Genomic DNA, 12,890 nt, shown 5'->3' on the forward strand with positions numbered 1-12,890 from the left:
AACCATTTGTGGTTAAAAGAGAGACAATAACTGAATAAATTCAATGTAATCAATGATAATCTAATATTTATTGCACACAAAGTGGAACGTATAACAGATAGTAAATCGTATTGATATGTGACAATGAGGTGATCATTTCATTAGGGCTTTTCCCCAAACAAAGGAAGGGATGGTCCCATTTGTGATTTTTATACAAACAAATGAGACAAAAGTCAGTAACGTAACTATTTGATGTTAGGAGTGTTATGTTCAGTAAAAAAAGAATGTCTGGGTGCTTCCGGGGGCTTTTCCATGGTGAGAAACAGAGAGTGGTGGTCTGATTTAGAGGAAACAGTGCCACAAACTGCCATTACCCCTCCACCACAAACACCCCTCTCCTAGCCTTCCTTATATGGTTTACCAAGATATGTAATATTCAAGGATCCCTTCGAAAGACGACGACTGTAAGTGAGACTTTCAAATGAATGCAATGCAATTAATGCAATGATATACATTACATTGACATAAATTATAAAAGTAAATGTGTGTGTGTGTGTGTGTGTGTGTGTGTGTGTGTGTGTGTGCGTGCGCGCGTGTGTGCGTGCGTGCGTGCGTGCGTGCGTGCGTGTGTGTGTGTGAGAGATTTCCCCTTCCCATAGAGGGAATTCCCCTTAGCTTTCAGATCTCATTTTAACTAATGAAAACCATCTCTTACTCACCACCCTGGAAACTATTCAAATCCTCATATCTCATATCAGCTCTTTACTATGACTTCATTATAGCTACTGTTTCATATAATACTTTGTTTTTCATTTAAAATAATCAACTACCCTGTCCCAATTAATACATTTGATGCTTTCATACCATAATAATAAAACTTAGAACTCGATCTTCAAACTGTGTATAGTATTTGTGTTGGTAATGGTAGGCTATTAGCCGTTTGTTGTTTTAATACCTAACCAACTTTCTAAGGTAAAACACAGGTAAATAGATGAGAGAACTTACCACCATTAGTAGTAAGAAACACTGTCAAAACTTTTCAATTCAAGGAGTTTCAAATCCCTAGAGCTGTTAGCTAAAATCAACCCAATTATGTGACTCACTAATCTCAAAATGGTGACAAATAAGGTCTACTTGAGCTTAAACCCACGCAGTGTGATGGAGTGTCCTCTAAACAGATGGGGTTGAGACGCAACTGGTTGAAGTGCTGCACCGCCATTTTGGGGCAAACACTGGAAAGGAGTCAACAGGAATGTCTGTCATTTTGAGGCAATAGGGGAATCCGAATTGGATTGAGTGTGTCTGAGGAGATGGAGTGCTCTCACTGTAGTGTCTTTATATTAAGGTTCAGTAAGATACAGAAAACCCTCCATGAATTCTGACTTCTGTTGTCGATACAAAAAGCTTGCTGAAATTCTAATGCTTGCATAGCAACTACAGAACCCCTACTCGGTTTATCTTGCTAAACGAATTAAGTACAACTTACTCAAAGGTTACTAAAAGTAACATTTGCTCAGTTTCAGTTATTAGTTATTGTAGATTGCACTCAATCAGATTGAGTGTATTTAAAATAACAAATTAGTTAGAGCTCTTTCAAGTTTGACCTTGATTACATCTGACGTCATGCACGTTGACGTTCCAAAGGAATTTTCATCAGGTTCAGAAAATTATTTACAACATGGCGACACAATCCTGCAATTCCTAAAATTGGAAATGATCAGAGTTTGGCTGCTTGTGTAAACCCAGCCTCTGTGTGCTCATACCATTTATTATTGCACATTGGGTACTCGTATGTCTGTAACTCTGTAGTCGTATGTTTGTAACTCTGTACTCGTATGTCTGTAACTCTGTACTCGTATGTCTGTAACTCTGTGTATTCATATGTCTGTAACTCTTTACTCGTATGTCTGTAACTCTGTACTCGTATGTCTGTAACTCTGTACTCGTATGTCTGTAACTCTGTACTCGTATGTCTGTAACTCTGTAGTCGTATGTTTGTAACTCTGTACTCGTATGTCTGTAACTCTGTATTCGTATGTCTGTAACTCTGTGTACTCGTATGTCTGTAACTCTTTACTCGTATGTCTGTAACTCTGTACTCGTATGTCTGTAACTCTGTACTCGTATGTCTGTAACTCTGTACTCGTATGTCTGTAACTCTGTTATTATATGTCTGTAAATCTGTACTCGTATGTCTGTAACTCTGTGTACTCGTATGTCTGTAACTCTTTACTCGTATGTCTGTAACTCTGTACTCGTATGTCTGTAACTCTGTACTCGTATGTCTGTAACTCTGTACTCGTATGTCTGTAACTCTGTACTCGTGTCTGTAACTCTGTACTCGTGTCTGTAACTCTGTGTACTAGTATGTCTGTAACTCTGTGTACTCGTATGTCTGTAACTCTGTACTCGTGTCTGTAACTCTGTACTCGTATGTCTGTAACTCTGTGTACTTGTATGTTTGTAACTCTGTACTTGTATGTCAGTAACTCTGTACTTGTCTCTCACTGTTCTTCATCTTCTGCAGGTATCTTTTCAGCACCAGTGCGTGGAGTTGACCCCTTTACTTACTATCATCACTATTAAAATCATGCATCTCTGTTTAAGAATGAGCAAAGACTTGTAATTATTGCTGGTGGTTTTGATGCTGGTCAGCTAATGGATCTAATGGCATCACAGCGCAGTTGGAGAGAGGAGATGAGGTCTATGTCCATATGTGGGCGGGTTTATGGCTCTATGACAATTTTAGCAATTTCTACAACTTCGATGGCCTTCTGCTGTTCACGCAATGAGGTAGGGCAAGAGGACATAAGGAGGGTTATTAAAAGTGCTGTCATTAGTGGACTAATTGTACATAATGTTATTCTATATACACTGCATACTGGATGATTTATTCTAACGGTGCAGATGCAAGTCAACTACAGTGCCTTGCAAAAGTATTCACCCCATTGGCGTTTTTCCTATTTTGTTGCATTACATCTTGTAATTTAAATTGATTTTTATTTGGATTTTATGCAATGGACATACACAAAATAGTCCAAATTGGTGAAGTGAAATAAAAAAAAGAAGGGCAATGAAGCCCCTAAATGAGATCTGGTGCAACCAATTAGTCACATAATTAGTTAAATAAAGTCCACCTGAGTGCAAAGTGTCACATAATCTGTGACATGATCTCAGCATTTGAAAGGCCCCAGTGTCTGCAACACGACTAAGCAAGGGGCACCACCAAGCAAGCAGTACTATGAAGACCAAGGAGCTCTCCAAACAGGTCAGGGACAAAGTTGTAGAGAAGTACAGATCAGGGTTGGGTTATAAAAAAATATTCAAAACTTTGAACATCCCACCAAGCACCATCAAATCCATTATTAAAAAATGGAAAGAATATGGCACCACAACAAACCTGCCAAGAGAGGGCCACCCACCAAACTCACAGACCAGGCAAGGAGGGAATTAATCAGAGAAGCAACAAAGAGACTTAAGATAACCCTGAAGGAGCTGCAAAGCTCGACAGTGGAGATTGGAGTATTTGTTCATAGGACCAAGTTTTAAGTCATACACTCCACAGAGCTGGGCTTTACGGAAGAGTGGCCAGAAAAAAATAAGCAAACATGTTTGGTGTTTGCCTAAAGGCATGTGGGAGACTCCCCAAACATATGGAAGAAGGTACTCTGGTCAGATGAGACTATTATTGAGCTTTTTGGCCATCAAGGAAAACGCTATGTCTGGCGCAAACCCAACACATTCCATCACCCCAAGAACTCCATCCCCAGAGTGAAGCATGGTGGTGGCAGCATAAGGCTGTGGGGATGTTTTTCATCGGCAGGGACTGGGAAACTGGTCAGAATTGAAGGAATGATGGATGGCGCTAAATACAGGGAAATTCTTGAGGGAAACTGTTTCAGTCTTCCAGAGATTTGAAACTGGGACGGAGGTTCACCTTCCAGCAGGACAATGACCCTAAGCATACTGCTAAAGCAACACTCGAGTGGTTTAAGGGGAAACATTTAAATGTCTTGGAGTGGCCTAGTCAAAGCCCAGACCTCAATCCAATTGAGAATCTGTGGTATGACTTAAAGATTGCTGTACACTAGCGGAACCCATCCAATTTGAAGGAGCTGGAGCAATTTTGCCTTGAAGAATGGGCAAAAATCCCAGTGGCTAGATGTGCCAAGCTTACAGAGACATACTCCAAGAGACTTGCAGCTGTAATTGCGGCAAAAGGTGGCTCTACACAGTATTGACTTTTGGGGGGGGGGTGAATAGTTATGCACGCTCAGGTTTTCAGTTTTTGTTGTCTTATTTCTTGTTTGTTTCACAATAAAAATATTTTGCATCTTCAAAGTGGTAGGCATGTTGTGTAAATCAAATGATACAAACTCCCCGCAAATCTATTTTAATTCCAGGTTGTAAGGCAACAAAATAGGAGAAATTCCAAAGGGGATGAATGCTTTCACAAGCCACTGTAAACGAGATATACTGACATTAGAGTGTTATAGTTGTTTAAAATCCATAGGATTTCATGGTGTTCCTGCCGTCCCTAAACTAGATATATACAATATGACTGTTGACCGTTCAATATTTCAATGTTTTAATTGTATGTATCCCTAAGTAAAAAAACCCGATTTAAAATAAATAAAATAAAATAAAGATTTAGCTATGGGTTCATTTGAAACTATTTAATACATCTGTCTCTGTTTGTGTGGCTGTGAACATGGTTCCAGGAAACAAATGATATCAAAACCCATAGATAAGATGATATGGCGATGACTTCCGTAAACACTGTAGATAAAATCAGTTCATTGTTGAATATTTTACTAAATAATCTAATCAATTAATACTCCGTGCTAGGCATATAAGTGCCATCAGAAAGTATTCATACCCATTGACTTATTCCAGATTTTGTTGTGTTACACACATTTTTTGCACAGTTATTGAAAATGAAATACAGAAATATCTAATTTACATAAGTTTTCACTATACTGTGCCTGTTAGAGTCACCTTTGGCAGCGATTAGAGTTTAGATTCTTTCTGTGTAAGTCTCTAAGAGCTTTCCACACCTGGATTGTACAATATGTGCCTATTATTCTTTTCAAAATTCTTCAAGTTCAGTCAAATTGGTTGTTGATCATTGCTAGACAACCATTTTCTAGTCTTCCCATAGATTTTCAAACAGATTTAGGTAAACAATGTAACTCGGCACTCAGGAACATTGACAGACTTCTTGGTAAACAACTCCTGTGTACATTTGGCCTTGTGTTTTAGGTTATTGTCCTGCTGAAAGGTGAATTCATCACCCAGTGCCTGGTGGAAAGAAGACTGAACCAGGTTTTCCTCTAGCATTTTACCTGTGCTTAGCTCCTTTCCATTTATTTTTTATCCTAAAAAACTCCCCAGTCCTTAACGATTACAAGCATACCCATAACATGATGCAGCCACCACTATGCTTGAAAATATGGAGAGTGGCTCTCAGAAATCTGATGTATTGGGTTTGCCCTAAACATAACACTTTGTATTCATGACAAAAAGTAAATTGCTGTGCCACATTTTTTCCACTATTACTTTAGTGCCTTGTTGTGAACAAGATGATTGTTTTGGAATATTTTTATTCTGTACAGGCTTCCTTATTTTCACTCTGTCAATTAGGTTAGTGTTGTGGAGTAACTACAATGTTGTTGATCCATCCTCAGTTTTTTCCTATTCACGTCCAACTTCCACAGTACTGTACAGTATTGATGGTTCATTAACGTCTATAAATAGATTAAAATCGTCTTTGCAGCTCCCCACATTCCAAAACCAAATTTTGGAAAATTAGGAAAAACATTTTTTCCTTTCAAATGTTCTAATAATGTGCAAGCTATCAGAGGGGGTGGTCCCCACTCGCCCGCTAATTAGTGAACCTCCACCCGTAAATGGATTGATCTTTGACCTCAACAGCGATAACAACCCGAATTATGCCATTAGTGGAAAAACAGACAACAATGCTTTCCAAAATCAACCATCGGGCTCAGGCCTCGTAAAGGTTCTCTCCAGTCTAGCTATGATGTCTTGCCATCCGAGATTGGCATCTGTCCAATACCGCAGTGCACAGCTGAAGCACGAGCAGGTAACGGTAGACATAAAGGGACAGGTGGAGAGAACCGGGAAACCAATGACAAATGCAGAAAAGGGAAAAATTCTGCTAGCTATGGAACTGCACTTGAAAACTGAACAATTAAATATAATTGCAAAAACGTACGACGATGAACAAGCACAAGCTCTTCAACAAAATCGTTTTCTACAGGAACAAAATCATATGCTACAGGAACAACTCGATTTAGCCAAAACTAAATACGATGATGTCCACGCCAAACTAGATAAATCTGAAGAGTTATCTACAAACAGGAGCGCTCAACTTGACAACATGCATGCTGTTTTGTTGAATGTTACTCAAAATAACACGGTTCTCCTCAACGCGCTGCAGACCAAAGACGATCAGTTAATGAACACAATGACAAAGTTGGATGACAAATCAGCAGAACTTATTGAAGTCGCTGAACAAATGAATGATGAGAGAACTCAGGTGATGAGGTTGGAAATATTGATTTCTAAGCAAGCAGAGGAAATCTCATCACTGAATCTCTCGCTCCGTACTCAAGACCTCTATCTGCAAACCATGACAGATAAGTTTGAGACTGAAAGGAGCAGGTGTGACACTCACGTGTCCAAAATCGGTACTCTAAGCGCTCAAGTGGACTCTGCAATGCAGCAGAATTCCACCCTTAGGTACCATCTGGAGGAAATCCAGAATGGTCACGCTCTACAGCACGACTACCCATCCAAGCAACCGGAGCCCTGTACTCACAGGAGTGAAGACAATAGGTTTCAGACCTTGCCTCCCTCATGTGTCCCTCAGTCGTCTCCTCTTGGCCCTTCGGCACTGAGTAATATGGCGCCTCTTGGCCAACAACAACAAGGCTTGGCTTCCTCTCTTGGTCTTTCAGCCCCAATCTCTCCACAGGATGAAGCCAACCCTCTCCGCCCGCTTGGGGCGGAATACCTTGACAAACTCGTCAAGAATTTCCCCACTTTTGACCCCGTTCCAGGTCAACCAAACGATACTGAGACGTTCCTAGCTGACATAGAGGACGCGTTGGATGGCTACCCGAACGCTATGGGTTCTGACAGGGTTTACCTGTTGAAGCGAACGTCGACTAGACACGTGACTAGGTTCATTCGTCTACAACAGCAACACTTGCTAAATGACTACGCTAAACTTGCCACAGCTTTGAAATTAGAATTCAGTGGTTCTGCGACTCGCAAACACGATAGCTCACTGGCTAACACCGTCAAACAAGCTCGGAACGAACACCCACAAGCTTACTATCATAGGCTTCGTTCAGCTTACTTTGGCCTACTCACTGAAAAAGGAATGGAAGAGCTGTTACCATTCAAACAAATGTTTCTGTCAAACATGTATCCCACCTTCATTACCCACTTGGGCCCTGCCGCCCACGTTGGCTTGCCTATCTTACAACTCAGAGAGCTTGCAAGCACAGCTTTTGAGGCATCAAAAGTTCACAACGCTAAGAGCCCTGACCACTCGGTTTTGAAGTTTGACCAGGAGCACTCACTCCAGTTAGAGGATGCATTATCAGGTATTGGAGCGTCAAGAGATGACGCACAACAACAGTTTCTACCACGAAACCATGATTCCAATAACCTCTGCGGTCGAAATAACTGTAAAGTACGTCGCCATCAACATGACTACCGCTACAATCGATCCGTTCGCTACGTTCCTGCACCCAACCCACAAAAAGTGTCAGAGCACAAGGGTAACAAAGGGTCGAAGGATGATCAAAACGTAGACCAATGTTCTCCACAAGTCCCACTACGGGAAGAACTTAAGCGAGAACAATTTGAGAAAAGGGTAAAAGATATGTCACAAGGACTAGACGGGGAATTACCGGACACCAGGTCCGCAGGAATTAACACCCATAGCAAGGACGTTAAAGTTCAAATTTCTCCCGCTCTCATTCAAGACCCTATCCAGGGCCCGCTTGATCAAGAAACAAGCCCCCGGGCTTTGTCTATAGACTCTGATACAACGGTTGCGAAGAAAAAGGTCAAACGCTTCGTTAAAGCCAAGCCCACTCAAAATCGGAAAAGTCAATCTGCTTCCACCTTGAACAGAAATGGCACATAACGTCGTTGCGAACGACCACTCCACTTTGTGGGAAATATGTCCGCTAACCACGAATCTAAACGGCCATACCTGGAAACAGTCCTGGAGGACTGATTAACTTGTCATGCGCTAATTGATTCAGGTGAGACAATATCACTCATCTCTCAAACATTGTTTGATGATCTCAAAAGGGCTTTGAAGCCAACTAAACGTTGGTTAACAGTGGAACGATGCGACACTAAACTTCGAGGGGTCACTCAGACTACCTCGCCTCTCACATTGAGAGTCATGCTGAAACTACACTTCCAGGACGTATCGCTCGTTCACCCTGTGTATGCTACCAGCCTCGAAACTGTACCCCTGCTACTTGGAGCAGACTTGATGGATCGGTTACTCCCATTGATGGATTGGAAAACCAACCAGGTATGGTCACAGGCCGCAGTGCCTTCTCCACTGACTTCACTGTCTCCACCTAACGCTAGCTGCAACGCAGTCATTCACGAGGGGTATCTGTCGAAAGCACCCCTTGGGAAAAAGACGTTTAGAAACCTCTTGGTACAGAATCCGATCCACGGAGATAGTACGATATCTCGACACATTCCATCAGCCAACCTGATTGACCATTCTTCCCTCCTCCTTGCAGTCGTGCAATACGATAGTTGAGATGAACTTCTCTTGCCCTTTGGACACTTCCGCAAGCACTGCGGCCGTCTCAGCAAGAAAAACATTGATGCGCAGAGTATACTCTGTTTCCGATGATACACCTTCCGCTTTGTTGGGGACTGTCACCCCTTACAATGACACTAATGGCGTCAGTCCAGCAACTGACCCGATGACTCCCACTGGTGAAACACTTTGCGATATCACAGACCGATATCCTCGCCTCAGTTCGCAGGTAATGAAGAGGTTGCCACACGCGGACGCGGTGGTGACTGACATGCCTCGACAGCCACTGAGCGTTTTGAAACACAAACACCAGGAGATTTGGTTGAAAGGTTACAGCCATTCTCATAAAAACGCAGCCGCTGACAACTCGTACATAGGGTCCGACCTTTTCGTTTGCGCATCGGACACCAACACCACCCGCTGGTGGGGGGGGGGGGGGGGGGTTCCCGAGACACAAAGGGGGGGAATAGTAGCCCAGACCCATGATGAGCCTCATCGAGGCCGGTGGGGGGGTCGAGACTACGGACAACACCGTATGAGGCCGCCAGAGCATAAATCAAATCTAGTTGTAAACTCCCCTATGAGAACAGTGAGGAGCAGACAGGCCCCTAGATGGGGATTATCTTAGAACACATCTAAGATAGTACTGAGGTGTACCACACTGGTTGTAAAGGAAGTCCACCTCCAAAACAAATGGCATCAATAGTCATTCCTTGCCATGTGTAGGTTCAACTACAATACAACTAGTAAAATGCTCCAATCATGTGTTCCGGTAGATAATATTTCAGAATAAATCGGTAGGATAACTGGTCCCCTTGAGTACCAGTACCAATACTAGCAACAGTCAGTCCAGCTACAATCAGTAAGAATGTTAGAGACCTAACCAATCAAATTACCATTGACAACAGCGACATAGGAGTCACTCAGAGTGCAACACGTGGAGGGGAATCTCCAGTGCACTCTGCCAATGGTTAACACACGTCACTAATAAATAGGACCCTCCATTCAGGAGTAAAATTATTAGAAGTCATGAACCATGATCACACCACGCACGACTGGTCCAATACTTAAAGAGTACTTCCGTTTTGAGGTTAGCTCCTCCGTGGATAACATAGCTATGAAATAGACTTCATACCTATCGCCACTACAATAGTGGAAGACACAGTGACTTGTAGAAAAACTACTACAGACTCCCTTGACACCAATTCTGACTCACCTCCAGGCATTGACCTGAAAATTACCTGACTACGTCAGACTCATTCTGAACAAGTTGTAATCTGCCCGGATACTTGGTTTTCTTCCCTTGACATATGCGATTGTGTAAGCATAAGCGCACATGCACAACGGAACATCCAATTAGGATTTATGCTAGGACCACTTTAGGGCCCAAGCAATATACCAGCCTTAGTAAAGTTGAACATTTACTTCTAGGCCTTTGACTCTACAGCACTCACCAGTTTTCTTCCCAGAAGTCCATAGGTCATCCCTGTAGACTGCCCAAAACTAGTGCATTACAGCTGTAGACTTATTATATAGTTATCAACTTAGGATAGCGCCTAAGCAACACACCAAGTAGGAAAAACCCTAGATATGGCATTAGAGACAATGCCATGATAATCATTTTGCCAGAACATTGGACATATATAGAATACAGTCCAATTAGATGATTTTTGTGTGAGAACTATATTTTGTATATTTTTTGTTTTGTTTATGCTTTCATTCCTTTTCGGTTCAGTTCCTTTGACACTTAGGAAGTGATAGAGCCATAAACAAAGTCCCCATACAACCATCACTTAGTGCCACAACGCCGCTCATTGGGGAATTAATGTAATTATATATATTTCATGAGTGTGTGTGTGTTGTTAACATCTGCCTAAGTTACTGCCCAGATCTTCCAGTCTGGACGACGGGTCCGGAACGGCGACCCCAAATCCGGACACCCACGGCCTATCCTTGTGGCGGCATGCCCGCTGTCAGAGAGCCTACCAAGGTAAACCACCAGATGGGGGGGCCGCAACGGCGATCACCGACCAGGACATTCCCTGGCCCTTCCTGGGGTACTTTGCAGCTTCCAGGGAACCTACCAAGGTACACCACTAGCGGGGACCGCAACTGCGACCACCAACCGGACATCACTGCCAATCCTTGTGGTGGACTGCTCCGCTTTCAGAGAGCATACCAAGTTCAACCACCAGAGGGGACTGCAACGATGATCTACCAACGGGACATCACGTGGTCATGATTTTATGTTGATTTGTAACTTGCAGGATAAACAAGATCCAAACCACCAGGGGGGTACGTCATGACGTTGCCCTCTCTCTGGGAACAGGGAGCACAGTTGACACCCTCCCCCTTGCACCATCCCCCTACCTACCTCTCCCTACCCAGGCCCTGTGAAAACGGTCGTAAAATTCTAAAGGAGAATGTCCTGCCGCATGGCCCAGTTGAGACACAGAGGGGTTTCATAGAGGGACAAAGGAAATTCTTCCAACTCACAGAATTGGGGAACCGAACGACATTTATGTTCTGGAGAAGGTATAAAAGATTGGTGAAGAATCCAGCTACGAACTGGTCCGCTTGGTACAATTGTGTGATACTCAGAAGAGACAATATAGCCATATTACCATACAACTGTTTATATAATAGCCTCAGCTATGGGACTTGCATCCAAATGGTTGTATAAAATGTATTAATAAGGATAAAGCTATTTGGAATACGTTGAGATGCCATGTACTGATGTTAACCTGTTGGGGCTAGGGGGCAGTATTTTCACGGCTGGATAAAAAACGTACCCGATTTAATCTGGTTACTAATCCTACCCAGTAACTAGAATATGCATATACTTATTATATATGGATAGAAAATACCCTAAAGTTTCTAAAACTGTTTGAATGGTGTCTGTGAGTATAACAGAACTCAAATGGCAGGTCAAAACCTGAGAGATTCCTTTACAGGAAGTGGCCTGTCTGACCATTTCTGGAACTTCTTTGCCATCTCTATCTTTTACAAAGGATCTCTGCTCTAACGTGACACTTCCTACGTCGTCCATGGGCGCTCAGAGCCCGGGAAAAAACAGAATGTCGTCATCCCAGCCCCAGGCTGAAACACATTATCGCCTTTCTCAAGTGGCCGATCAAGGGACTGTGGGCTTAGGCGCGTGACCTGGCCGCCCCCGTCTTTGTGATTTTTTCCTCTGTTTGCCGAAAAGGAGATTCCCGGTCGGAATATTATCGCTTTTCTACGAGAAAAATGGCATAAAAATTGATTTTAAACAGCGGTTGACATGCTTCGTAGTACGGTAAAGGAATATTTAGACATTTTTTGTCACGAAATGCGCCATGCGTGCGACCGTTATTTACCATTTCGGATAGTTTCTGGAACGCACGGACAAAACGACGCTATTCGGATATAACGATGGATTATTTGGGACCAAACCAACATTTGTTATTGAAGTAGAAGTCCTGGGAGTGCATTCTGACGAAGAACAGGAAAGGTAAGACCATTTTTCTTATAGTAAATCTGATTATGGTGAATGCTAAACTTGCTGGGTGTCTAAATAGCTAGCCCTGTGATGCCGGGCTATGTACTTAGAATATTGCAAAATGTGCTTCATCCGAAAAGCTATTTTAAAATCGGACATATCGAGTGCATAGAGGAGTTCTGTATCTATAATTCTTAAAATAATTGTTATGCTTGATTTGCTTGATTTTAAACAGCGTTTGACATGCTTCTAAGTATGGTAAAGGAACATTTTGACATTTTTTGTCACGAAATGCGCCCGCGCATTACCGTTTGGATAGTGACCTGAACGCACGAACAAAACGGAGCTATTTGAATATAACTCTGGATTATTTGGGACCAAAACAACATTTGTTGTTGAAGTAGAAGTCCTGGGAGTTTTTCCCCCTAGCCCCAACAGGTTAAAGCATGTAATACTTCAGAGAATGCCAAGAGTGTGCAAAGCTGTCATCAAGGCAAAGGTTGGCTACTTCGAAGAATCTAAAATATTAAATATATTTTGATTTGTTGAACACTTTTTTAGTTACTACATGATTCCAAATGTGTTATTTCATAGTTTTGATCT

Source organism: Salmo salar, chromosome 25 (genome assembly GCF_965601325.2).
Source record: "Salmo salar chromosome 25, fSalSal1, whole genome shotgun sequence".
Lineage (NCBI taxonomy): Eukaryota > Metazoa > Chordata > Actinopteri > Salmoniformes > Salmonidae > Salmo > Salmo salar.